Source organism: Macaca mulatta, chromosome 15 (assembly GCF_049350105.2).
Source record: "Macaca mulatta isolate MMU2019108-1 chromosome 15, T2T-MMU8v2.0, whole genome shotgun sequence".
Taxonomy (NCBI): domain Eukaryota; kingdom Metazoa; phylum Chordata; class Mammalia; order Primates; family Cercopithecidae; genus Macaca; species Macaca mulatta.
Window position 1 is genome coordinate 119,247,677 of NC_133420.1, and position 27,268 is coordinate 119,274,944.

At 40.2% G+C, this 27,268-nt stretch overlaps 1 long non-coding RNA gene across 1 annotated transcript in view; it reads right to left on the minus strand.

Moving 5' to 3' along the window:
- Positions 1-10,311: 10,311 nt before the first annotated feature.
- Positions 10,312-27,268, minus strand: part of LOC100426206 (uncharacterized) — a 31,543-nt gene continuing 14,586 nt past the window's right edge. Inside the window, exons 3-4 of the long non-coding RNA XR_003723062.2 lie at positions 11,373-11,462; positions 10,312-10,525 (exon numbers count right to left, since the gene is read on the minus strand). This is a non-coding gene — a long non-coding RNA (uncharacterized LOC100426206). The remainder of the gene's footprint in view (positions 10,526-11,372; positions 11,463-27,268) is intronic.

Consider the following 27,268-nt stretch of genomic DNA (forward strand, 5'->3'; position numbering starts at 1 on the left):
TTTATCCAGCTATCACTGATGGGCATTTGTGTGGATTCCATGTCTTTGCTATTACGAATAGTGCTGCAGTGAAAATACATGTGCATGTATCTTTATAACAGAATTATTTATATTACTTTGGGTATATACCCAGTAATAGGGTGGCTGGGTCAAATGGTATTTCTGGTTCTAAATCTTTGAGGAATCATCACACTGTCTTCCACAATGGTTGAACTAATTTGCATTCCCACCAACAGTGTAAAAGCGCTCCTATTTCTCCACAACCTCACCAGCATCTGTTGTTTCCTGACTTTTTAATAATCGTCATTCTGACTGGTGTGAGATGGTATCTCACTGTGGTTTTGATTTGCATTTATCTAATGATCAGTGATGTTGAGCTATTTTTCTTTCTTTTCTTAAACAGTTTACTTTAATTTCCGGGAAACATGTGCAGAAAGTGTAGGTTTGTTACATAGGTTTACATGTGCCATGGTGGTTTGCTGCACCTATCAACCCGTCATCTAAGTTTTAAGCCCCACATGCATTAGGTATTTGTCCTAATGCTCTCCCTCCCCTTGTCCCCCGACAGGTCCCGGTGTGTGTTGTTCCTCTCCCTGTGTCTAAGTGTTGTCATTGTTCAACTCCCACTTATAAGAACATGTGGTGTTTGGTTTTCTGTTCCTGTGTTAGTTTGCTGAGGATGAGGGCTTCCAGCTTCATCCATGTCCCTGCAAAGGACATGATCTCATTCCTTTTTATGGCTGCACAGTATTTCATGGTGTATATGCACCACATTTTGTTTATTCAGTCTATCACTGATGGACATTTGGGTTGGCTCCATGTCTTTGCTATTAACTAGCACTGCAGTAAATATACGTGTGCATGTGTATTTATAGTAGAATTATTTATATCACTTTGGGTATATACCCAGCAATGAGATAGCCGGGTCAAATGGTATTTCTGGTTCTAGATTTTTTTTTTTTTTTTTTTTTTTGAGATGTAGTCTTGCTCTGTCACCCAGGCTGGAGTGCAGTGGTGCGATCTCGGCTCACTGCAAGCTCCATCTCCTGGGTTCATGTCATTCTCCTGTCTCAGCCTCCCAAGTAGCGGGGACCACAGGTGCCTGCCACCATGCCTGGCTAATTTTTTTGTATTTTTAGTAGAGATGGGGTTTCACCGTGTTAGCCAGGATGGTCTCCATCTCCTGACCTCATGATCCGCCCACCTTGGCCTCCCAAAGTGCTGGGATTACAGGCGTAAGCCACCGTGCCTGGCCTGTAGATTCTTGAGGAATCACCACACTGTCTTCCACAATGGTTGAACTAATTTACACCCCCACCAACAGCGTAAAAGTGTTCCTATTTATCCACAGCCTTGCCAGCATCTATTGTTTCTTGACTTTTTAATAATCACCATTCTGACTGACATGAGATGGTATCTCACTGTGGTTTTGATTTGCATTTCTCTGATGATCAGGGATGTTGAGCTTTTTTCATATGTTTGTTGACTGTGTAAATATCTTCTTTTGAGAAGTGTCTGTTCTTATTCTTTGCCCACTTTTTAATTGGGTTGTTTGTTTCTTTCTTGTAAATTTGATTAAGTTCCTCGTATATTCTGGATATTAAACCTTCGTCAGATGGATAGATTGCACACATTTTTTTTCCCATTCTGTAGGTTGTCTGTTCACTCTGATGATAGTTTTGCTTGCTATGCAGAAGCTCTTTAATTAGATCCCATTTGTCAATTTTTGCTTTTGTTGCAATTGCTTTTGGTGATTTCATCATAACATTTTTGCCCATGCCTATGTCCTGAATGGCCTATTGCCCGAATTTTCTTCTAGGATTTTTATAGTTTTGGGTTTTACATTTAAGTCTTTAATCCATCTTGAGTTAATTTTTGTATAAGATGTAAGGAAGAGATCCAGTTTCAATTTTCTGGATATGGTTTCAGCCTTATTTATTTATTTATTTATTTATTTTTGAGACAGAGTCTCACTCTGTCACCCAGGCTGGAGTGCAATTGCACAATCTCAGCTCACTGCAACCTCTGCCTTTCAGATTCAAGCAGTTCTCTAGCCTCAGCCTCCCAAGTAGCTGGGACTACAGGTGCACACCACCATGCCTGGGTAATTTTTGTATTTTTAGTAGAAATGGGGTTTCACCATGTTGGCCAGGCTGCTCTCAAACTCCTGACCTCAACTGATCCTCCTGCCTTGGCCTCCCAAAGTGCTGGGATTACAGGTATGAGCCACTGCAACTGGCCAGTCATTATTTTTAAAAACACATTCTGTCCTTTTCTCTCTCCATCTTCTCCTGGAATTTCTATAATGCAAATTTGTTTCTATTGGTCGTGTCCCATATATCTTGTAGGTTTTCCTCACCGCTTTTTGTTTTTTTTCCTTTTGCCTTCTGATCAGATCATTCCAAATGACCTATCTTCTGGTCCTCTGATTCTTTATTGTGCTTGACTGAGTCTGCTGTTGAAGTTCTCTACTGACCTTTTTAGTTCAGTCACTGCATTCCTAATCTATGGGATTTCTATTTGGGATATAAAAAAATTTATGTTGTCTTTTGTTTCTTTGTTGAACTACTTATTTTGGTCATGTGCTGTTTTTCTGAATATCGTTTAGCTATCCACTTATGTTTTCTTGTAGTTCATCAAACTTTCCTAAGAGGATTATTCTGAATTGTTTTTTAGACTGTTTATAGGTCTCCATCTCTTTTGGGTAAATTATTGGAGCTTTGTTAGTTTCCTTTGATGGTGTCATGTTCCCTGACTCTTTCCAATTTTTGTATTCTTGTGTTTGTTTCTGTGCATTTGTGGAAGTGCTCTCCTTGTCTAGCTTTACAAGTTCACTTTGGCAGGGATATACCTTAACCATTCAGTCCAACCTGGGGTCTGGACAGACCAGTTGGTAGTGTCATTGGGCAAGTGGGGCTTGCTGTTAATTCTCTAGTTGGGCAGGACCACTGACTGTACTCTGAGCTTGGGTGGGGTTGCTGGATGGACTCTGAAGTCAGGTGGGTCAGCTAGCAGGGCCTGTAGTCAAGCAAGGCTGCTGGCTGGGCTCCGAGTTCAGGCAGGTTGTTGGCTGGGCTTCTTAGTTGTGTGGTGCCACTAACTGGGCTCCACAATTGCCTCTGGTTGTGGAGTTGTGGGCTATGGTCCTGGCAAGGTGATAATAATGGTTGGACCCCACAATTAGGTGGAATGTCTCAACCTCACCCCCAGGTTCTGGGATTGTCACAAAGGTGTTCTTGTCTGTGAGTAGTTGCCAGTTGGACTTCGTGTGTTGGGAAATAAAGCTGAAAACTTCCTATTCTGACATCTTACTGATGTCACTAACACCTTTAGTGTTTTCAATTTTAGCCATTCTAATAGAAATGCAGTATCTCATTGTTTTAATTGCTTTTTTTTTTTTTTTGAGACAGAGTCTCATTCTGTCACCCAGGCTGGAGTGCAATGGGGCGATCTCGGCCCACTGCATCCTCTGCCTCCTGGGTTCAAGCGATTCTCCTGCCACAGCCTCCTGAGTAGTTGGGATTACAGGTGCATGCCACCATGCCTGGCTAATTTTTGTATTTTTAGTAGAGACAGGGTTTCACCATGTTGGTCAGGCGGGTCTCAAACTCCTGACCTTGTGATCTGCCCGCCTCAGCCTCCTAAAGTTCTGGGATTACAGGCGTGAGCCACTGCGACTGGCCTTAATTGCTTTTCAAAAACTTCCTTAATGACATATAATGTTGAACATATTTTCATATGCTTATTTGCTATCTGTGTATCTTCTTCAGTGAAGTGTCTGTTCAGATCTGTGGCCTCATTTTCAGTTGGGTTGTTTATTGTCTCATTACTGAGTTTTAAGAGGCCTTTGTATATTTTGGATACCAGTCCTTTAACAGATATATGTTTTGCAAATGTTTTTTCTAGTCTGTGTTTTTTTTTATTGTCATAATCTTTCGCAAAGCATATATTTTTGATTTTACTGAAGTCCAACTTATCAATGTTCTCTTTCATGGATTGTGTCTTTGGTGTGGCATCTAAACACTAAATCCAAGGACACTTAGGTTTTCTTCTATATTACCTTTTAGGAATTTTATAATTTAGCATTTTACAATTAGGGCTATGATCCATTTTGAGTTAATTTTTGTAAAAAGCGTAAAGGCTATGTCTGGATCCTTATTTTTCCTGTAAATGTCCTATTGTTTCAACCTAATTTGTTGAAAACACTATCCTTTCTTCACCAAAATGTTTTTGCTCCTTTGTTAAAGATCAGAGGACTGTATTTATGTGGGTCTGTTTCTGGTATCTGGATTCTGTTCACTGATCTATTTATTTATTCTTCTGCCAATACCACATTGTTTTTATTACTTTAGCTTTATCGTAAGTCTTGAAATTAGTTTCTGTCCTTCAACTTTGCCATTTTATAATATTGTCTTGACTATTCTGGGTCTCTTGCCCCTCCATATAAACTTTAGAGTCTTATTGTCCTTATCCACACAACAGCTTGCTGAGATTATAATTGGGATTATGTTGAATCCACAGATCAAGTTGGGAAGAGCTGACATCTTGACAATATTAAATCTTTCTATTTATGTACATGAAATATCTCTCCATTTATTTAGGTATTCTTTGACTTCCATCGTAGTTTTGTGGTTTTTATGCAACTCATATAGGTCTTGCACGTATTTTGTTAGGTTTTGTTTTGAAAGCCCCTAGCTAAATTGGTGTTCCAGTACCACAGTGGCTAGTAACCCTACCCTAACAGGAAATGAAGAGTAGTAAATGGGGGTGTTTATAGAGTGGCTTTCACAGGATCCTTATTTTACTTGGTAGACAGCCTAATGCCTCATTGTCTGACCTACGGCCAGTGTCCCTCACACAGGAAACTTGTTTACCTTAGCAGATGACCTTGTGGTTCTTGTTTGAGCTGTGTCCGATTTATGCCTACCTGAGTATTGCTTTGGTGCTGGTAGCCCAACCTTGAGTTCTCCTTAGTTTCCCAGGGAAAACCCAGCCTGGGGTAGCCCTTGGTTCTTCAGATGGAAGGCACAAATTCAGATTGAAGGCTCATCTGCTTAAAGGAAGCAGTAGAAAAAACAGAGAGCCCAGTTTGCTAGGTGGGAGAGAAACCTCTAAGTTCTTATCTTTGGCCACTGGCTTGAGCTATTTGAGCATGGTGTTCTATTTCTAATGCCTAGACACAGCAACCTTTGCTGTGCCATTTCCATTACAGATTTATACCCAAGGACTTCACTTTTTGGTGACAATAAAAACAATATTGTGTTTTTAACGTTCAATTTCAGTGTTCATTGTTGCTATGTAAGAAAGCAATTAACTTTTTAAAGAAATTATTACCTTGCATTCTGCAACTTGCCTGTAGGTTAATTCTCCTGTGGATCCTTGGCTGAAGAAAGCTGTGATGAGAAAGCTCCGGGAACAGATTTAGGCCTTCTGAGGCTTCTGAGACTGTCATTCATTCAACAGATAATTATTTACCACTTCTCTATAACAAGGTACCGTGGGAGGCTAAGGATGCAGGATTCCTACCCTGGAGAGGCGAATAGCCCCATAGGCATTGCTAATGACAAGTTTGCACATGTTATCAGAGGGGAAGGAAAAGAATTTCCAGGTATGAGGGAAGACTCTTCTTCCTCTTAGATATCTCAATAACAGGAGAGCATAGTGGCCCCAGAAAATTAAGCTAACTGGGTGCCACTAGGAAGATATTTTCCTAGTCTATATCTCCCAGGGCAGAACATTAAAAATTGTTTTCCTCCAATGTATATTTTCATGGAAGATAAAGATCAGAATTATACTGACCAGGAGAGATGGTGAATTAGAACGAATCTCATCTTCAGTGCTATTGATTTTGTTCAAGAAGCTAATCTCCAGATAGGGGTCACAGTATGCCTTGGTAAGACACTGCAAATATCAATTCATTTAATGAAACACACAAGTTATGAATAATTATGAAAATATATTTGCATAATGTGAAATAATCTTAACTGCATGTGAAAATACATTCAAAATGCCACAAAGCATTAACTGAACATATTGTTTATGTTTTTTTCTACTAGTCATTTGTTCTTTATTCATTTTGTTTTCTACCAGTTCTCAGTGGATAATTGGTACCAAGCTTCTAAATTTAAGAAAAATTTAGGAGAGAAAAACTTAAAATAAAGAAAATTTTATCCAATATTGTATATGTATGAGTATTTGGTAAAAATTTGGCATAATTTAATTTTAGCAGCAGGACATCTTGTTCAGGGTAGAGAGAAAGGGCATTATTTGAAAACTACTAATCTGAAAATCATGAAGGACGATCATGTAGGAAATTCTCCTGAAATGGCAGAAACCTTCTCTTTATCTCCTGTCTGCAAGTCATTCTTTATTCCATCCCATGGGGAACTTCATTATGAACCCTCATTGCCTCACTCTGTAATGGAAAAGCAGAGGTGGAAAACCCAGTCAACTAAAAGTTCAAGATCTGGTCTCAGCTGCATCATTACTTGATTACTTAGGGCAAGTCAAAAATTGTTTTTGCTTCATTTTTCTCATCCACAAAAAAGAAATAATATCTCCTTGCTGGCATCACATTAATTTTTTCCATGAAAATAAAATGAACCAATGAATAAATGTAAAGAAAAATTAATTTAGTTGCTTGAGGATTATGTGTTCATTATTCTATCTTTTCCTGGGTCATAAGATGAGGAGTTCCTTATGGTAGACAGCCTCCATGGCAGTTCCCAACCTCCCAAGATTCCCACCTCCCAAGATTCATGCCCTTGTGGGTTACTTTCTGGATTGTTCTGTGTGACCAACAGAATATAGCAGGAGTAATGACATATCACTTCAACAGGCTATAAAAGACTCTGTTGCTTCTGGTTTTTTTTTTTTTTTTTCCTCTCTCTCTCTCTGATCACTCACTCTGGGAGAAGTCAGCTGCCATTTCACTAAAAGTCTATCATATTAGTCTATTTGCATTGCTATAAAGAAAACCAGAGGCTGGGTAATTTATAAAGAAAAGATGTTTATTTAGCTCATGGTTCTGCAGGCTGTACAGGAAGCATGGTGCCAGCATCTACTTTTGGGGAGGGCCTCAGGGAGCTTCCGATTATGGCAGAAAGTGAAGGCAGGGGGCAACATGTCACATGATGAGAGATGGAGCAAGAGACAAAAAGGGTGCCACACTCTTTTAAACAACCAGATCTTGTGTGAAATCAGAGTGAGAACTCACTCATTACTGTGAGGAGGACACTAAGCCATTCATGAGGGATCCACCCCCAAAATTCAAACCCTCCCACTAGGCCCACCTTCAACATTGGGGATTACATTTCAACATGGGATTTGGAGGGGACAAACCATATCATTCTGCCCCCAGCCCTCCAAATCTCATGTCCTTTCACATGGCAAAAAACAATAATCCCTTCTCAATAGTCCTCCAAAGTCTTAACTCATTCTAGTATTAACTCAAAAGTCTCACGTTCAAAGTCCTAAGTCTCATCAGAGACTCAAGGCAAGTTTTTTCTACCTATGAGCCTGTAAAATTATAAAAAACAAGTCATTTACTTAGAAGATACAATGATGGAACAGGTATTGGGTAAAGATTTCCATTCCAAAAGGAAAAAAATTGGCCAAAAGAAAGGGGCGACACGACCCACACAAGTCTGAAATCCAGCACGGGAGACATTAAACCTTAAAGCTCCAGCATAATCTTCCTTGACACCATGTCCGGCATGCTGGGCACAGTGGTGCAAGGTGTGGGTTCACAAAGCCCTAGTAGTTCTGCCCCTGTGATTTTGCAGGGTGCAACCCCTCTGGCGGCTTTCATGGGTTGGAGTTGAATGCCTGGAGCTTTTCTAGGCTCAGGGTATAAACTGCTGATGGCTCTACATTTTCTGGTCTGGAGGGCAGTGACTCTCTTCCCACAGCTCCACTAAACAGTGCCCTGGTGGTGGAGACTCTGTGTGGGGCTTCAACCCCATATTTCCCTTGAGCACTTCTTTAGCAGAGTTTTTCTGTGGGGGCTCCACCCATGTTGCAGGCATCTGCCTGGGCACTCAGGCTTTCCAATACATCCTCTGAAATCTAGGAGGAAGCTTCCAAACCTCCTTCACTTCTGCATTCTGCACATCTGCAGGCTTAACACCATGTGGAAACCACCAAGGTTTATGGCTTGTGCCATTTGGAGTTGTGGCCTGAACTATATCTGCGGTCCTTTTCACTTGAGGCTGGAGATGGAACTGCTGGGTTTCTGGGAGCAGGGCAATGGAGCCCTGGGCCTGGCCCCTGAGACTGTTCTTTCCTCTTGGGCCTCTAGGTCTGTGATGGGAGGGTCCACCTCAGAGATTCTGAAATGCCTTCAAGCACTTTATTTTGTTGTCTTGACTATTAGCACTTGGCTCACTTTTAGTTATGTTAGTCTCTCTAACAAGTGGTTGTTCCTTAGCCTGCTTGGATTCTTCGCCTGAAAATACTCTTTTCTTCTCTACCACATAGCGAGGCTGCAGATTTTCCAAATTTTTACACTATGCTTCCCTTTTAATGACAAGTTCCAACTTAAGTTTTTCCTCTGCTTCCATATCTGATCTTAGATTGTTAGAAGCAGCTAGGGCACATCTTGAATGCTTTGCTGCTTAGAAATTTCTTCTGCCAGATATGCTCAGTCATCACTCTTAAGTTCAACCTTTCATAAAACTGTAAGACATGGACACAGTGAAGCAAAGCTCTTTGCTAGAGTATAATAAGGGTGACCTTTGCTCCCAGTAACTTCTTCAGTTTTGTCTGGGACCTTATCAGCTTGGCCTTCACTGTCTGTATTTCTTTTTTTTTTAAGTTTTGTTTGTTCTTATAGTTTCTTGTTGGAAAAACACTGTCTATATTTCTATCAGTACCTTGGTCACAACCAGTTAACCAGTCTCTAAGAAGTTCCAAACTTTCTCTTGTCTTCCTGTCTTCTTCTGAGCCCTCCAAACTCTTCCAATGTCTGTCTGCTACCCAACTTCAAAGCTTCTTCCACATCTTCAAGTATCTTTATAGCAACATCCCACTCCTCAGTAACAATTTTCTGTGTTAGTCCACTTGTGTTACTATAAAGAAATACCAGAACTGGGTAATTTATAAAGAAAAGAGGTTTGTTTTGGCTCATGATTCTGCAGGATGTACAGGAAGCATGTTGATGGCATCTGCTTCTGGTGAGGGCCTCAGCAAGCTTCTAATGATGGTGGAATGTGAAGAGGGAGCAGCATGTCACATGGTGATAGAAGTAGCAAGAAAAAGGGAGGAGAGAGCTGCCTGGCTCTTTGAAGTGACTACATCTTACATGAACTCAGAGTAAGGACTTACTCATTACTGCAAGGAGGGCACTAAGCCATTCATGAGGGATCCACCTCCATGACCCAAACACCTTTCACCAGGTCCACCTCCAATACTGGGGACCACATTTCAACATGAGATTTGGAGGGCAAGCACATCTCAACCGTATCACCTATGGAGGAGTCTACATAATGAGAAACTGAGGCCTCTTGCCAATGGCATGTGAATGACTTGAAGTGGCTATTTCCTGGAAGCAGATCTTCCAGCCCTAGTCAAACCTTCAGATAACTGCAGTCCTGGCCAACAACTTGACTGAAACCTCATAAGAGAGCCTGAGTCAGAAAGACCCAGATAAACCACTCCAAGATTTTTGACTGTCAGGAACTTTGTGAGTTAATAGAGAATTGTTGCTTTAAGTTGCTAAGTTTTGGGGGTAATTTGTTATGCAGCAATAGGTAACTAATGAATTCCCCGAGTACGAAAATACATGTATTTGCCCATGGAATCCAACCCAGTGCTGGTCACATAGAGGGCATGAAATTCAACAAATACTTGAAAAACGAAGTGAAATTAAAGGGAAGAATGACAGGGAAGCAGAATGTATGTAGGCACACTTGCCATTTATCCCCAGCTAGGAGGCTGGCTATTTGTCTTACACAGATGGCCAGAATGATGCCATGAAGGTCTTTTTTCCAACTTCCTTGGCCTGATAACAAATGTGCTTCCAGGTGTGACAACCTGAGCCATTGTTTCAAATGAGCCCAGCCTTCTTCCCCTCTTTTTTGAAAAAAGCTCTCATTTTATTGAGGTATAATTGTAACACAAAAAACTGTATTTAATTAATGTATACAATCTGATGAATTTGGAGATAAATATATGCCCATGAAACCATCCTGCAATCAATCTGCCTCTTTGTGGACACAGTTCTATGTGTGACCCTGTAGTTAGGGCAGACTTTCAGCATAACAATCTCAGAAGCCCAAGTGTGGAAAGGCATGATAATATAACAATAAGGAGGAGGAGGTCATTGTATCTTTCAATATAACTGTGTCCATGACTTCCTGCCTCTGTACACACATTTTTCCTTCCCTACCATTAGTTAGATCCTCTTAATTGCTCTAGTGTGTTATATGCCATTCAGAGATTTGACCTCAGGTAGGGGTGGGAGCTGGTGAGAGCAGTCACCTTCATATTTGGTGCTAGAGCTTGAAGGTACCCACAGAAAGGGTACCTGGAAAATAAGATGAATATGAAATGGGGAGAGCAAGAAGGAGATGAAATGCATCAGCTGGAGCCCGGGAGAACAGATAGAAATGCAGACCCTTTATTGTGTTCCCTCTGCCCTTGATGGTCTGCATGTCCTGGAGAAGCCAGGTCTTTCATCACACACAGCTGGCCCAGCAGTCAGAGAACCTGAAGGAGGACTGGGGGGAAGGTGGAGCAGCAGGAGGCCTGGCTGTGCCTCGCGCCAAGGAGGTGCATCCGCAGATGAGGGGTGAATACCAAAGGCATGTGAATGACTTGAAGTGGCTATTTCTTGGAAGCAGATATGGTAAGGTGAGTTACAAGATGGTGGCTGCTTCATGTCTGTGCTTCAAATACTGCACTAGAGTCTTTCTTTGGCTCCCTCTGGCCAGAAACACATGAGAAAGGCAACTGTGGAAATGTGGTTCAGCCTGGCCAAGTGGACACCTTACAAAGCTGCCATATCTAGCCCCAAAGAGATTCTATCAGACAAGGCCAAAATAAAATAAGCCAATTTAATAAAGTTGTTTGTTTTAAATTGTACTAGAAAAGCAGTAATCAATTTTTCTGTCATTCCTCTTTGACATTCTTAAACATAATTGAGGATCCCAAATAGCTTTTGTTTAAGTGGATCATAGCTATTGATATTTATTGTTTTAGAAATTAAAACAAATCTAAAAATTAACTTATTTATTTAAAAATAAGAATATAAACCATTACATGTTAATATAAATAAAATCTTTTTATAAAAATAACTACATTTTCCAAAATAAAGGCTATTTAGGGAGATGAATGGCATTGTTTTACATTTTTAAAATATCTTTAATGCCTACCTTAATAGAAGGCAGCTGGATTCTCATAGCTGGCTCTGCACTCAGCCTGTCGTGATGTCACTCATCATGTAGCCTCTGGAAAATTCCATTCTAGACTCATAAGAGGATGAGACAAATAATGTCTTAGTGTTATCATGAAAATAGTTTTGACTTCATGAATCCCTTGAAAGGATCTTGGAGACCCCCGGAGTCCCTGGACCATACTTTGAGAACCACTTTACTGGAGAAAAATGCATTGTTCTCTAATTTTGGTGAAGCACTGGGGAAAAAACTACAACTTGGAAGTTGTGGTTCTAAACCTCTGAGCTATAAAGCCTACGGCTATCCACAAGTGAATTCACGAGGCAATGGTCTGGACAATATAACTCCAAGCAATATGCTAATGGCTCCATTATTTGACTAATTCAGGTATTTGTCCCTATGATTGCAAGAAAATCACAACAGTATTTTGTCTCTGTAGATACTAATAGTAAGAGACAAAATAATTGGAAAAAGACAGGGCTAGAGAAAGAACAGGGACAGGAAGAGAGAAGAAACAGAGAATGTCACTGGTGCAAGCATCTGTCTGCAGACCCCAGAGCCCATTTGCTGTTAAGGAACATGCTCTGGAGTTATGTGTATGGACTCAGAAGAGGTTGACCTTAGAAGCCGTTTCACCAGCCTCAGGAATCAGTTTCCATGCATTTCCTGAAGTTGTAGACAGTGGACCAAGAATTTTCCTGGGTGGGAGGAGTGAGCTCATTGTGAATATTTACACATTTTCAATGCCCTTGGCTGATCCCTAGCACGTTTACCAGCAGAATGTAAACCACATTATTGTACCGTTTGCATGTTTATCATTGAGGTTTCCATGTGACTCAAAATATTTTTGCAGGTTTCTTTCAAGAAGTATTTGTTTTAAAGATGATTATAAGGCAAAACTCTTTTCTCCTAGAAAACATGAACATATTCATTGAGCAGCTAACTGCTGTTCAAGATAATATAAATTTTTATAATATCCTTATTATAAATCAAAGCCCTTATTTGGAATCAAAGTCCCTAAAAGATCAACATTTTTTTGTTTTCACCAAGTCGTGGGCCTTAGCCCAGTTTTCAGAAATATTTTGGAAAAGTACCAGCTTGGGATACCAATCATCCAGATATTATCTGGACATAGCCACTATTTTTATAATCATTACCCTCTCATTGAACCTTCATGGAATGAAGATAAAGTCATGGTCAATGTTTTCCTGAAAATAAACTTTAAAAACGCAACATGATTTTCTTTCAAGTTAAATTAAAACGATGAGGCATTAAAAACAATTTTATTTCAATAGTTTTTGGGGTACAGGTGGTTCTTGGTTACAAGGATAAGTTATTTGGTGGTGTTTTCTGAGATTTTAGGGCACCTGTCACCTGAGCAGTGTACGATGTACCCAGTATGTAGTCTTTTATCCCGTACCCCCTTCCAGCCTTCCCTGCTGAGTCCTCAAAGTCCATTATACCATTTTTGTGTCTTTGAGTCCTCATAGCTTAGCTCCCACTTATAAGCAGCAAATATGATATTTGGTTTTCCATTCCTGAGTTACTTCACTTAGAATAATGGCCTCCAGCTCCATCTAAGTTGCTGCAAGAGACATTATTTCATTCCTTTGTATGGCTGAGAAGCATTCCATGCTATGTATATACACTTTCTTCAACTACTTGTTTGTCCATGGGCATTTAGGTTGGTTCCATATCTTTGCAATTGCACATTTTGTTGCTATAACCATGTGTGTGCAAGTGTCTTTTTCATATAGTGACTTCTTTTCCTTTGGGTAGATACCCAGTAGTGGGATTGCTGGATCGAATGATAGCTATGCTTTTAGTTCTTTAAATAATCTCCATACTGTTTTCCAGAGTGGTTGTATTAATCTACATTTCCAGCAGTAGTGTAAAATTTTCCCTTTTCACCACATTTTTGACTTTTTACTTATGGCAATTATTGCAGGAGTAAGGTGGTTTAAATAATCATTTCCCAGATGATTAGTGGTGTTGAGTAATTTTTCTTTTTTATTTACTGTCGAGTATTTTTATTTAATATGTTCATGACATTCATTCAAGTTGCTGCAATTAGCAGTAGTTAAGTTATGCTCTTCTTTTGGTGTTTTATTTTATGACTATTTTACAATTTATTATTATTTTTTAAACTTTTATTTTAGGTTTGAGGGTACATGTGAAGGTTTGCTACATAGGCAAACATGTGTCATGGGGGTTTGTTTTACATATTATTTCCTCATCCAGGTATTAAGCCAAGTACCCAATAGTTATCTTTCTGCTCCTCTCCCTCCTCTCATGCTCCCTCTTCGAGCAGACCCCAGTGTCTGTTATTTCCTTCTTTGTGTTCATAAGTTCTTATCATTTAGCTCCCACTTGTAAGTGAGAGTATGCAGTATTTAGTTTTCTGTTTCTGCGTTAGTTTGCTAAGGATAAGAGCCTCCCGCTCCATCCATGTTCCCACAAAAGACATAGTCTCATTCTTTTTTATGACTGCATAGTATTTCGTGGTGTATATGTACCACATTTTCTTTAACCAGTCTGTCACTGATGGACATTTAGGTTGATTCCATGACTTTGCTATTGTGAATAGTGCTGCAATGAACATTTGTATACATCTGTCTTTATGGTAGAATGATTTATATTCCTCTGGGTATATACACTCAGTAATGGGATTGCTGGGTTGAGTTATAGTTCTGCTTTTAGCTCTTTGAGGAATTGCCATAATGCCTTCCACAATGGTTGAACTAATTTACACTTTCACTAACAGTCTGCAAGTGTTCCCTTCTCTGCAACCTCACCAGCCTGTGTTATTTTTTGACTTTTTAATAGTGGCCATTCAGACTGGTGTGAGATGGTATATCATTGTGGTTTTGATTTGCATTTCTCTAATGATCAGTGATGTCGAGCTTTTTAAAATATGCTTGTTGGCTGCATGTATGTCTTCTTTTGAGAAGTGTCTGTTCATGTCCTTTGCCCACTTTTTAATGGGGTTGTTTTTCTCTTGTAAATTTGTTTAGGTTCCTTATAGATGCTGGATATTAGACTTTGTCAGATGCTTTCTTTGCAAATATTTTGTCCCATTCTGTAGGTTGTCTGTTTACTCTGTTGATAATTTCTTTTGCTGTTCAGGAGCGCTTAAGTTTAATTAGATAACATTTGTCAATTTTCCTGTGTCTAGGATGGTATTGCCTAGGTTGTTTTCCAGGGTTTTTATGGTTTTGGGTTTTACTTAAGTCTTTAATTCATGTTGAGTTAATTTTTGTATATGATGTCGGGGTCCAGTATCAATCTTCTGCATGTGGCTAGCCAGTTATCCCAGCACCATTTATTGAATAGGGAGTCCTTCCCCCATTGATTGTTTTTGTCAGTTTTGTCAAAGATCAGATGGTCGTAGATATGTGATCTTATTTTTGGGCTCTCTATTCTGTTCCATTGGTTTATTTGCCTGCATTTGCACCTGTACTATGCTATTCTGGTTACTGTAGCCTTGTAATATAGTTTGAAGTCAGGTGATGTGATGCCTCTAGCTTTGTTCTTCTTGCTTATTATTGCGTTGACTATTTGGGCTTCTTTTTGGTTTCATGTGAATTTAAAATAGTTTTTTTCCAGTTCTGTGAAGAATGTAATTGGTAGTTTGATAGGAATAGCATTGAATCTATAAATTGCTTTGGGCAGTATAGCCATTTTAATGATATTGATTCTTCCTATCCATGAGCATGGAACGTTTTTCCATTTGTTTGTATCTTCTCTGATTTCTTTGAGCAATGTTTTGTAATTCCCATTGTAGAGATCTTTCACCTCCCTGGTTAGCTGTATTCCTAGGTATTTTATTCTTTTTGTGGCAGTTATGAATGGGATGGCTTTTCTGATTAGGCTGTTGTTGGTGTATAGGAATGCTGGTGATTTTTGTATTGATTTTGTATCCTGCAACTTTGCTGAGGTTGTTTATCAGCTGGAGGTACTTTTGGGCTGAGACTGTGGGGTTTTCTAGGTATAAAATCATGTCGTTTGCAAACAGAGGTAGTTTGACTTCCTCTTTTCCTATTTTATGCCCTTGATTTCTTTCCCTTGCCTGATTGCTCTGGCTAGGACTTCCAATACTATGTTGAATAGAAGTGGTGAGAGAGGCATCCTTGTCTTGTGCCACTTTTCAAGGGGAATGCTTCCAACTTTTGCCCTTTCAATATAATGTTCGCTGTGGGTTTGTAATTGACGGCTCTTACTATTTTGTGGTATCTTCCTTCAATACCTAGTTCATTGAGTGTTTTTAACATGAAGGGGTGTTGAATTTTGTCAAAAGCCTTTTCTTCTGCATCTATTGAGATAATCATATGGTTTTTGTCTTTAGTTCTGTTTATGTGATGAATCACATTTATTGTTTTGAGTGTGTTGAACCAACCTCTCATCCTGGGGATGAAGCTTACTTGATCATGGTGGATTAACTTTTTTTTTTTTTTTGGAGACAGAATCTTGCTCTGTCACCCAGGCTGGAGTGCGGTGGCATGATCTCGGCTCACTGCAACCTCTGCCTCCCAGGTTCAAGCAATTCTCCTGCCTCAGCCTCCTGAGTAACTGGGATTAGAGGGGCCCCTGACCACGCCCAGCTATTTTTTTTTTTTTGAGACGGAGTCTCGCTCTGTCGCACAGGCTGAAGTGCAGTGGCCGGATCTCAGCTCACTGCAAGCTCCGCCTCCCGGGTTCACGCCATTCTCCTGCCTCAGCCTCCGGAGTAGCTGGGACTACAGGCGCCCGCCACCTCGCCTGGCTAGTTTTTTTTTTTTTTTTTTTTTTTTTTTTTTTTTGTATTTTTAGTAGAGACGGGGTTTCACTGTGTTAGCCAGGATGGTCTCGATCTCCTGACCTCGTGATCCACCCGTCTCGGCCTCCCAAAGTGCTGGGATTACAGGCTTGAGCCACCGCGCCCGGCCCACGCCCAGCTATTTTTTTGTATTTTTAGTAGAGACAGGGTTTCGCCATGTTGCCTAGGTTAATTTCAAACTCCTGAGCTCAGGCAATCCCTCTGCCTTGGCCTCCTAAAGTGCTGGGATTACAGGCATGAGCCACTGTGCCTAGACTGGATTAACTTTTTGATGTGCTACTGGATCCAGTTTGCAAGTATTTTGTTGAGATATTGCTGATTTGATGAACACTGCATCAATGTTCAAGGTATCAAGATGATGCTGGCCTCATAGAATGAGTTGGGGAGAAGTTTCTCCTCAATTTTTTGGAATCGTTTCTGTAGGAACGGTACCAGCTCTTCTTCGTACATCTGGTAGAATTTGGCTATGAATTCATTAGGTCCCGGGTTTTTGTTTTTGTTTTTGTTTTTGTTTGGCTGGTAAACTATCTATTGCTGATTTAATTTCAGAGCTCATTATTAGTCTGTTCAGGGACTCAATTTCTTCCTGGTTGAGCACTTTTTCATATGTTTGTTTGTTGGCTGTTTGTATATCTTATTTTGAGAATTGTCTATTCATGTCTTTTGCCCATTTTTTAATGGGATTGTTTTTTCCTTACCGATTTGAGTTCTTTGTAGATTCTGGATATTAATCCTTTGTTGGATGCATAGTTAATGAATATTTTATCTCACTCTGTGGGTTGTCTGTTTACTCTGTTGATTATTTCCTTTGCTGTGCTAAAGGTTTTAAGTCTAATTAGGTTCCGTCTATTCATTTTTGAGTTTGTCATATTTGCTTTTGGGGTCTTAGTCATGAATTATTTGCCTAAGCCATTGTCTAAAAGAATTTTTCCAATGTTATCTTGTATAATTTTTATAATTTCTGGTTTAGATTTACGTTTTTGATCCATCTTGAGTTGATTTTTGTATAAGGTGAGAGATGGGGATTCAGTTTCATTCTTCTACATGTGGCTTGCCAGTTTTTTCTAGTGCCATTTGTTGAACAGGGTGTCTTTCCCCAATTTATGTTTTTGTATGCTTGTGGAAGATCAGCTAGCTCTAAGTATTTGGCTTTATTTATAGATTCTCTGTTTTGTTCCATTGACTGACGTGCCTATTTTTATACCAGTACCTTGCTGTTTAGGTAACTATAGCTTTGTGGTATAATTTGACATTGGGTAATGTGATGTCTCCAGATTTTTTCCTTTTGCTTAGTAATGCTTTGGTTATGCAGGTTCTTTTCTTGTTCCATATGAATTTTAGTATTGTTTTCTAGTTCCATGAAGAATGACAATGGCATTTTGATGGGAACTGCATTGAATGTGTAGATTGCTTTTGGCAATATGGTCATTTTCACAATATTGATTCTTTCTATCCATGAGCATGGGATTGTTTCCATTTGTGTCCTCAATGATTTATTTCAGCAGTGTTTTGTAGTTTTCCTTGTAGAGATCTTTCACCTCCTTGGTTAAGTACATTTCTACATACTTTACTTTTTTTTGGCAGCTGTTGTAAAAGAGATTGATTTCTTGATTTGACTCTCAGCATGATCATTGTTGGTGTATAGCAGTGCTATTGATTTGTGTACACTGATTTTTGTATTTTGAGACTTCATTGAATTCATTTATCAAATCTAAAGAACGTTCAGGGTGAGTCTTTAGGGTTTTCTAGGTATACAATCATATCATCAATAAACAGCAACAGGTTGACTTTCTCTTTTCCAATTTGGATGCCCTTTATTTCTTTCTCTTGTCTGATTGCTCTGGTTAGGACTTCCAGTATTATGTTGAATATAAGGGGTGAAAGTGGGCATTCTTGTCTTGTTCTCGTTCTCAGGGGAATGCTTTCAACTCTTCCCCATTCAGTATAATGTTGGCTGTGGGTTTGTCATATATGGCTTTTATTACTTTGAGGTAAGTCACTTCTATGTCTATTTTGTTGAGGGTTTTTTTTTTTTTAATCATAAAGCATTACTGGATTTCATCAAATGCTTTCTCTGCATATTGAGATGATCATATGGTTTTTAAAAAAATTTCTGTTCATGTGATGTATCACATTTATTGACTTGTGTATGTTAAACCATCCCTGCATCTCTGGTATGAAACCCACTTGATCATGATGTATTATCTGTTTGATATGCTGTTGGATTCAGTTAGCTAGTATTTTGTGGATGATTTTTATGTCTATATTTATCAGGGATATTGGTCTGTAGTTTTCTTTTTTTGTTATTTTATTTTATTTTTTTTCCTAGTTTTGGTATTAGAGTGATACTGGCTTCATAAAATGATTTAGGGAGGATTCTCTTTATCTTTTGGAATAGTTTCAGTAGAATTGGTACCAATTATTCTTTGAATGTCTGACAGAATTCAGCTGTGAATCCATCTGGTCCTGAACTTTTTTTGTTGTTGGCATTTAAAAAATTACCAGTTCAATATTGCTGCTGGTTATTGGTCTGTTCAGCATTTCTATTTATTCCTGACTTAATCTAGGAAGGTTGCATATTTCCAGGAATTTATCCATTTTCTCTAGATTTTGCAGTTTGTGTGCATAAAGCTGTTCATAGTACCCTTGAATGATCTTTTGTATTTCTGTGGTATTGGTTGTAATATCTCCAGTTTCTTTCTAATTGAGCTTATTTGTATCTTTTCTCTTCCTTTCTTGGTTCATCTTGCTAATGGTCTATCAATTTTGTTTATCTTTACAAAGAAACAGCTTTTTGTTTCATTTCTCTTTTGTATTTTTTTTCTTTTTGTGAGACTGAGTCTCCTTCTGTCACACAGGCTGGAGTGCAGTGGCATGACCTTGACTCACTGCAGTGTCTGCCTCCCTGGTTCAAGTGATTCTCCTGTCTCAGCCTCCCAAGTAGCTAAGATGACAGGTGTGCACCACCATGCCTGGATAATTTTTGTATTTTTACAAAAAAATACAAAATTATTTTATATTCTTTTGGAGACGAGTTTCACCATGCTGGCCAAGCTCTTCTCAAACTTCTGAGCTCAAGTGATCTGACTGCTGTGGCCTCCCAAAGTGTTGAGATTACAGGCATGAGCCACTGCACCCAGCCGTTGTGTTGTTTTTGTAGTTGTTATTGTTTTCTTTCAATTTCATTTAGTTCTGCTCTTATCTTTGCTTTTTCTTTTTTCTCCTGGGTTTGGGTTTAGTTTGTTGCTGTTTCTGTAGTTCCTTGCGGTATAACCTTAGATTGTCTATTTGTGCTCTTTCAGATGTTTTGATGTCAGCATTGAATGCTATGAACCGTTTTCTTAGTACCACTTTTGCTGTATCCCATAGGTTTTGGTAAGTTGTCTCACATTATAATTTATTTCAAGTAATTTTTACATTTCCATCTTGATTTGATTGTTAACCAAAAAATTATTTAAGAGCAGATTATTTAATTTCCATGTATTTGCATAGTTTTGAGGGTTCCCTTTGGAGTTGATTTCCCATTTTATTCTACTGTGGTATGGGAAGATACTTTATATGATTTCTACTTTCTTAAATTTATTGAGACTTGTTTTGTGGTCTATCATATGGTCTATCTTGGAGAATGTTTCATGTGCTGATGAGAAGAATGTATATTCTGCAGTTGTTTGGTAGAATGTTCTGTGAATATCTGTTAAGTCCATTTGTTCTAGGGTATAGTTTAAGTCCATTGTTTCTTCATTGACCCTCTGTCTTGATGATCTGTCTAATGCTATCAGTGGAGTATTGAGGTCCCCCACTATTATTGTGTTGCTGTCTATCTTATTTCTTAGGTCTAGTAGTAATTGCCTTATAAATCTGGGAGTGCCTGTGTTGAGTGCATACAAATTTAGGATTGTAATATCTTCCTGTTGGACTCATCCTTTTATCATTATATAATGCCCTTATTTGTCTTTCTTTCTTTTTTTTTTATTGTTGTTGCTTTAAAGTCTGTTTAGTCTGATATGAGAATAGCTACTCTTGCTTGCTTTTAGTTTATATTTACATGAAATATCTCTTTCCGCCCCTTTATCTTAAGTTTATATGAATCCTTATGTGTTAGGTGAGTCTCTTGAAGTCAGCAGATATTTGGTTGGTGATTTTTTTATCCATTGTGCCATTCTGTATCTTTTAAGTGGAGCATTTAGGCCATTTACATTCAACTTTAATGCTGAGATATGAGGTACTGTTCTATTTATCTTGTTAGTTGTTGCCTAAATACTTTGTTTTTACATTGTGTTATTGTTTTATAGGCCCTTTGAAATTTATGCCTTAAGGAGGTTCTATCTTAGTTTATATTGAGCTTCTGTTTCAAGGTTTAGAACTCCTTTCAGCATTTCTTGTAGTGTTGGTTTGGTAGTGGCAAATTCCCTCAGCATTTGTTTGTCTGAAAAATAATTCATTTCTCCTTCATTTATGAAGCTTAGTGTTGTTGAATACACAATTCTTGGCTGACAATTATTTTGTTTAAGAAGGCTAAAGATATGTCCTGGGTCTCTTCTGGCTTGTAAGGCTTATGCTGAGAAATCTGCTGTTAGACTGATAGGTTTTCCTTTGTAGATTACCTGATGCTCTTGTCTCACAGCTCTTAAAATTATTTCCTTCATGTTGACTTTAGATAACCTGACGACTATGTGCCTTGGTGATGATCTTTTTGCAATGCATTTCCCAGGAGTTCTTTGAGCTTCTTGTATTTGGATATCTAGATCTCTCAGACCAAGGAAGTATCTAAGACCAGGGAAGTTTTCCTCAATTATTCTCTCAAATAAGTTTTCCAAACTTTTAGACTTCTTTTCTTCCTAAGGAGCACCAATTATTCTTAGAGTTGGCTGTTTTACAAAATTCCATATTTCCTGATGACTTTATTTATTTTGATTCTTTTTTTCTTTGTCTTTTCTGATTGGGTTAATCCTAAAGCCTTGTCTTCAAGCCCTAAAATTCTTTCTTCTACTTGTTCTAGTCTCATGGGCAATTTTTATGTCATGTCTTTTCTGATTCTAAAACTGTTGCATATTGATTATACCAAAATCGAATAAAACAGGGCATTAAAAAATCACTTGTAAATCTACTACTGCTCAAACATGTGTTTTAGTGTATGTTCTTCCAATAACTTTTTCTAATCCTATCTATATATACAGTATATATATTCATGCATATCTGTATGTATGACTTTTAAACAAAATTGAATATTGCATCAAAATTTTGATAAGCCCAGGGCATCCATTTTGAGTATCTCAATGAGTTGAAATTTCCCTTGTGTGAGAGAAGGGGCTGGCTTGCATCTCTGCGTGGTGATTTGGGCTGGGAGTGACTCCAGTATTACTGCATGGTCATCAGCTTATGAAAAGCTCCCTGCAGGTAGGAGTAAGGTGCCCAGAGACAAAGTGGCTTTGAGTCCCTATGTGTCAATAAAGGGCACAGGGTGAGGGCAGGTTTGGGATGTTGGGCATATTCATTCTCAGCCAAGAGAAGGAGAGAACCTTGCTCACCCCAGCTCTTGGCTGGCAGCATGGCAGCACTGGGCACTCAGTCTCACAAAGGTGCTGGGCTCAGAGAGCAGGAATTGGTCAGGAAAGAGGGGCCAGAGAGGGCAGCAGAAGCAACCTCAGTCTACCCCTCTGTAAGGGTCCCCCTTTAGTAATGAAGAGGAAGCTCTCAGGAAACTAGTAGGAAGAGGGTAAGAGAAATAGTAAGAAAGAGGAAGAGAAAGAGCAAGTATGTGACTGAGGACGTGTGTGTGTGTGTGTGTGTGTGTGTGTGTGTGTGTGTGTGTGATGTATGTATGGTGTGTGTATAGTGTGCCTAGTGTGTATGGTGTGTAAAGGAAAATAAAAAATACCACGACTCCCGAACTGAAGCAGGGAGGCTGAGCCATGCAACACCAGCTTCCAAATGAATAGCTCTAGCATTGTGCACTAGCCAGGTCCCCATGGACAGGTAGGAAGCCTCAGGGATCTACCATGGGCTGCCCCACAGATCATTCAGGAGTACATTTTTTGCTGGCCTCCCATAAACAAGGACATGCCCATTGTAATTTTAGGTGTAAATCTAAGTCTAGCTCCTAAAACTAAAGTCTACTCATTCCATATTGATAATGTCAATTACAAGTTTATCTTCCCAGGTTTGGAATGAAGACTCCTTCCTCCTACCCAGAGATGGCTGCATAATTCACTCTTCCTTTACTCCCTTTTTTCCCCTTCAAACATTCACCTTTTCTTATGTGAAATGCAGATTAACTGGGCACTAACTAAAGTCTAACAGGAATGTAACCATTTGCTTTACTACCTATCTGCCCCTCTTTCTGTCTGCCATCCCTCAATTTAAGGAAATGTATAAATACTAAGGCTCCTGAAAACATCTTTGGAAAAACAGCCACAGATGTGTCTGTGGCTCATTTTTCTTTTTTTCCAGATGTGCCCTAAAGCTAGCTTAATAAGCCCTTGGTACCTTAGTCACTCATCTTGGTTATCAGGTGTGTGCGTGTGCAATGTGTGGAGGGTGTGTGTGATGTATGTGATAAATAACCAGCATTTGGAAGCTGACACCACAGGAGTGGCCACTCAAGGCCCAGCCATTGGAAGGGCACACCAGACAGGGACAGAAGACCCCAGGAGTGACAGAGACTGACCAGTTCAGGGTCCAGAGCTCATCCCAGTCTCTCTTCTGGAGACCTCCCTCTGGGTCTAGAGCTGGTGTCAAGAACTCTAAGCCTAGGTGGAGTGAAGGAGGAGCAACAATGCCATACCTTGCCTGGAGTGCAGAGCAGAATGTGAGAATGAAAGTTCTGGCTTGAACTCCTCTAAGGCTCCCCATGTCCTCTGGATCGAACCCCAATCTCTCCCTGGGCCCCGGACTCTGCGGCTCCTTGCAGGTTCATCTGCCCACAGGCCACATGTGGGGGGCTGCTGCTTGTGTCCTGCACCCTGCCTTGCTTTCCCAGCTCTGGGCTGTGAATCCGTCTCCTTAGGACATGTGTCAGCTCCCTCTGTTGAATTCCTTAGGATTCTGTCTCACTGCTTTCTTTCTCCAGAGACTTTTCTCTAATGACCCCCAATCTGGGTCAGGTGTCCTCTGTATGCCCTATGGCCCCTGGTACAATCTCTTGTCTTGGCCTGCCCCGACCAGAGTAACTTTGAACAAACTGTTTTGCTTCAATGGGCTTCCGGCTTCTTCATCTAGAAAATCAGAGTTGGACTATGCGATGTGAAGTCCTCTTGTGTGAGAATCTTTGTGATTCTCCAAATTATTTTTTAATATTAGTTACTCAACCAGCTTTTAACTTCTACTCCTCTAAGCAGCTGGAGGAGAGAGGAGGAGGAAGGTGACCTGGCAATTCACCTTTGGAAACTCTTTCAGCTCTTTGCCCAAAAATGGGAACTTGGTTTCTGGGCTGTCCTGGCCATGTTCAAAGGCTGGAAACTACTTGGATTGATCGAATGAGGCCAAGGATATGAGGAGATAAGAAACTGTGTTATGGTTCCTAGTTTTCCCTTCCAAGGTCAGTTGCTCCCCTGTCTTCATGCCTCTAGGGGCATGTGGTCATTAGCCAGCTGCTTTGAAAGGAAAGGAAATCACCTCTCTAGAAGCAGAACCCTCCCACATCCAGGTTCAGGAGGCTTCGGCAATTGACTCACTTTTCAGACCAGTGAGGAATGGTTTGGGCTTTTGAATCACAATCTAAGAAGAAGAAGGTCCACCAGATGCCTGCCTTTAATGACAAGAAGAATTTTGTTTGAATTAGTTGTTTCATTACAGCTGCATGTACATGGTAAGCTGTTCCAGGTTGAGAACTAGAGCAACACAGGAGCTCACCGGGTACTTCCACACATCCCACTCTGTTTTGTTATTGCTGCTGTCATTTCTTTCCTTTTAACAATTTCTTGTTTTGAAATAATTTTGGACTTACAAGAAATTGCAAAAAATAGTATAATGTTACCGAGTATTTGGTTCTCATCCCAGCCCCATGTGTGCATGTGTGTATGTGTGCACACTTGTTCGTGTGTATAGTTCATAGTTTTTTTTGATGTATTTAAGAATAGAGCATGCGGGGGGCGGAGCAAGATGGCCGAATAGGAACAGCTCCAGTCTCCAACTCCCAGCGTGAGCGACACAGAAGACCGGTGATTTCTGCATTTTCAACTGAGGTACTGGGTTCATCTCACTGGGGAGTGCCGGACGATCGGTGCTGGTCAGCTGCTGCAGCCCGACCAGCGAGAGCTGAAGCAGGGCGAGGCATTGCCTCACCTGGGAAGCGCAAGGGGGAAGGGAATCCCTTTTCCTAGCCAGGGGAACTGAGACACATAACACCTGGAAAATCGGGTAACTCCCACCCCAATACTGCGCTTTAAGCAAACAGGCGCACCAGGAGATCATATCCCACACCTGGCCGGGAGGGTCCCACACCCACGGAGCCTCCCTCATTGCTAGCACAGCAGTCTGTGATCTACCGGCAAGGCAGCAGCGAGGCTGGGGGAGGGGCGCCCGCCATTGCTGAGGCTTAAGTAGGTAAACAAAGCTGCTGGGAAGCTCGAACTGGGTGGAGCTCACAGCAGCTCAAGGAAACCTGCCTGTCTCTGTAGACTCCACCTCTGGGGACAGGGCACTAACAAACACAGCCAAAATCTCTGCAGACGCAAACGACTCTGTCTGACAGCTTTGAAGAGAGCAGTGGATCTCCCAACACGGAGGTTGAGATCTGAGAACAGACTGCCTGCCTGCTCAAGTGGGTCCCTGACCCCTGAGTAGCCTAACTGGGAGACATCCCCCACTAGGGGCAGTCTGACACCCCACACCTCACAGGGTGGAGTACACCCCTGAGAGGAAGCTTCCAAAGCAAGAATCAGACAGGTACACTCGCTGTTCAGAAATATTCTATCTTCTGCAGCCTCTGCTGCTGATACCCAGGCAAACAGGGTCTGGAGTGGACCTCAAGCAATCTCCAACAGACCTACAGCTGAGGGTCCTGACTGTTAGAAGGAAAACTATCAAACAGGAAGGACACCTACACCAAAACCTCATCAGTACATCACCATCATCAAGACCAGAGGCAGATGAAACCACAAAGATGCGGAAAAAGCAGAGCAGAAAAGCTGGAAATTCAAAAAATAAGAGCGCATCTCCCCCGGCAAAGGAGCGCAGCTCATCGCCAGCAACGGATCAAAGCTGGACAGAGAATGACTTTGACGAGATGAGAAAAGAAGGCTTCAGTCCATCAAATTTCTCAGAGCTAAAGGAGGAATTACGTACCCAGCGCAAAGAAACTAAAAATCTTGAAAAAAAAGTGGAAGAATTGATGGCTAGAGTAATTAATGCAGAGAAGGTCATAAACGAAATGAAAGAGATGAAAACCATGACACGAGAAATACGTGACAAATGCACAAGCTTCAGTAACCGACTCGATCAACTGGAAGAAAGAGTATCTGCGATTGAGGATCAAATGAATGAAATGAAGCGAGAAGAGAAACCAAAAGAAAAAAGAAGAAAAAGAAATGAACAAAGCCTGCAAGAAGTATGGGATTATGTAAAAAGACCAAATCTACGTCTGATTGGGGTGCCTGAAAGTGAGGGGGAAAATGGAACCAAGTTGGAAAACACTCTTCAGGATATCATCCAGGAGAACTTCCCCAACCTAGTAGGGCAGGCCAACATTCAAATCCAGGAAATAAAGAGAACGCCACAAAGATACTCCTCGAGAAGAGCAACTCCAAGACACATAATTACCAGATTCACCAAAGTTGAAATGAAGGAAAAAATCTTAAGGGCAGCCAGAGAGAAAGGTCGGGTTACCCACAAAGGGAAGCCCATCAGACTAACAGCAGATCTCTCGGCAGAAACTCTACAAGCCAGAAGAGAGTGGGGGCCAATATTCAACATTCTTAAAGAAAAGAATTTTAAACCCAGAATTTCATATCCAGCCAAACTAAGTTTCATAAGTGAAGGAGAAATAAAATCCTTTACAGATAAGCAAATGCTTAGAGATTTTGTCACCACCAGGCCTGCCTTACAAGAGACCCTGAAGGAAGCACTAAACATGGGAAGGAACAACCGGTACCAGCCATTGCAAAAACATGCCAAAATGTAAAGACCATCGAGGCTAGGAAGAAACTGCATCAACTAACGAGCATAATAACCAGTTAATATCATAATGGCAGGCTCAAGTTCACACATAACAATCTTAACCTTAAATGTAAATGGACTAAATGCTCCAATTAAAAGACACAGACTGGCAAACTGGATAAAGAGTCAAGACCCATCAGTCTGCTGTATTCAGGAGACCCATCTCACACGCAGAGACATACATAGGCTCAAAATAAAGGGATGGAGGAAGATTTACCAAGCAAATGGAGAACAAAAAAAAGCGGGAGTTGCAATACTAGTCTCTGATAAAACAGACTTTAAACCATCAAAGATCAAAAGAGACAAAGAAGGCCATTACATAATGGTAAAGGGATCAATTCAACAGGAAGAGGTAACTATCCTAAATATATATGCACCCAATACAGGAGCACCCAGATTCATAAAGCAAGTCCTTAGAGACTTACAAAGAGACTTAGACTCCCATACAATAATAATGGGAGACCTCAACACTCCACTGTCAACATTAGACAGATCAACGAGACAGAAAGTTAACAAGGATATCCAGGAATTGAACTCATCTCTGCAGCAAGCAGACCTAATAGACATCTATAGAACTCTCCACCCCAAATCAACAGAATATACATTCTTCTCAGCACCACATCATACTTACTCCAAAATCGACCACGTAATTGGAAGTAAAGCACTCCTCAGCAAATGTACAAGAACAGAAATTATAACAAACTGTCTCTCAGACCACAGTGCAATCAAACTAGAACTCAGGACTAAGAAACTCAATCAAAACCGCTCAACTACATGGAAACTGAACAACCTGCTCCTGAATGACTACTGGGTACATAATGAAATGAAGGCAGAAATAAAGATGTTCTTTGAAACCAATGAGAACAAAGATACAACATACCAGAATCTCTGGGACACATTTAAA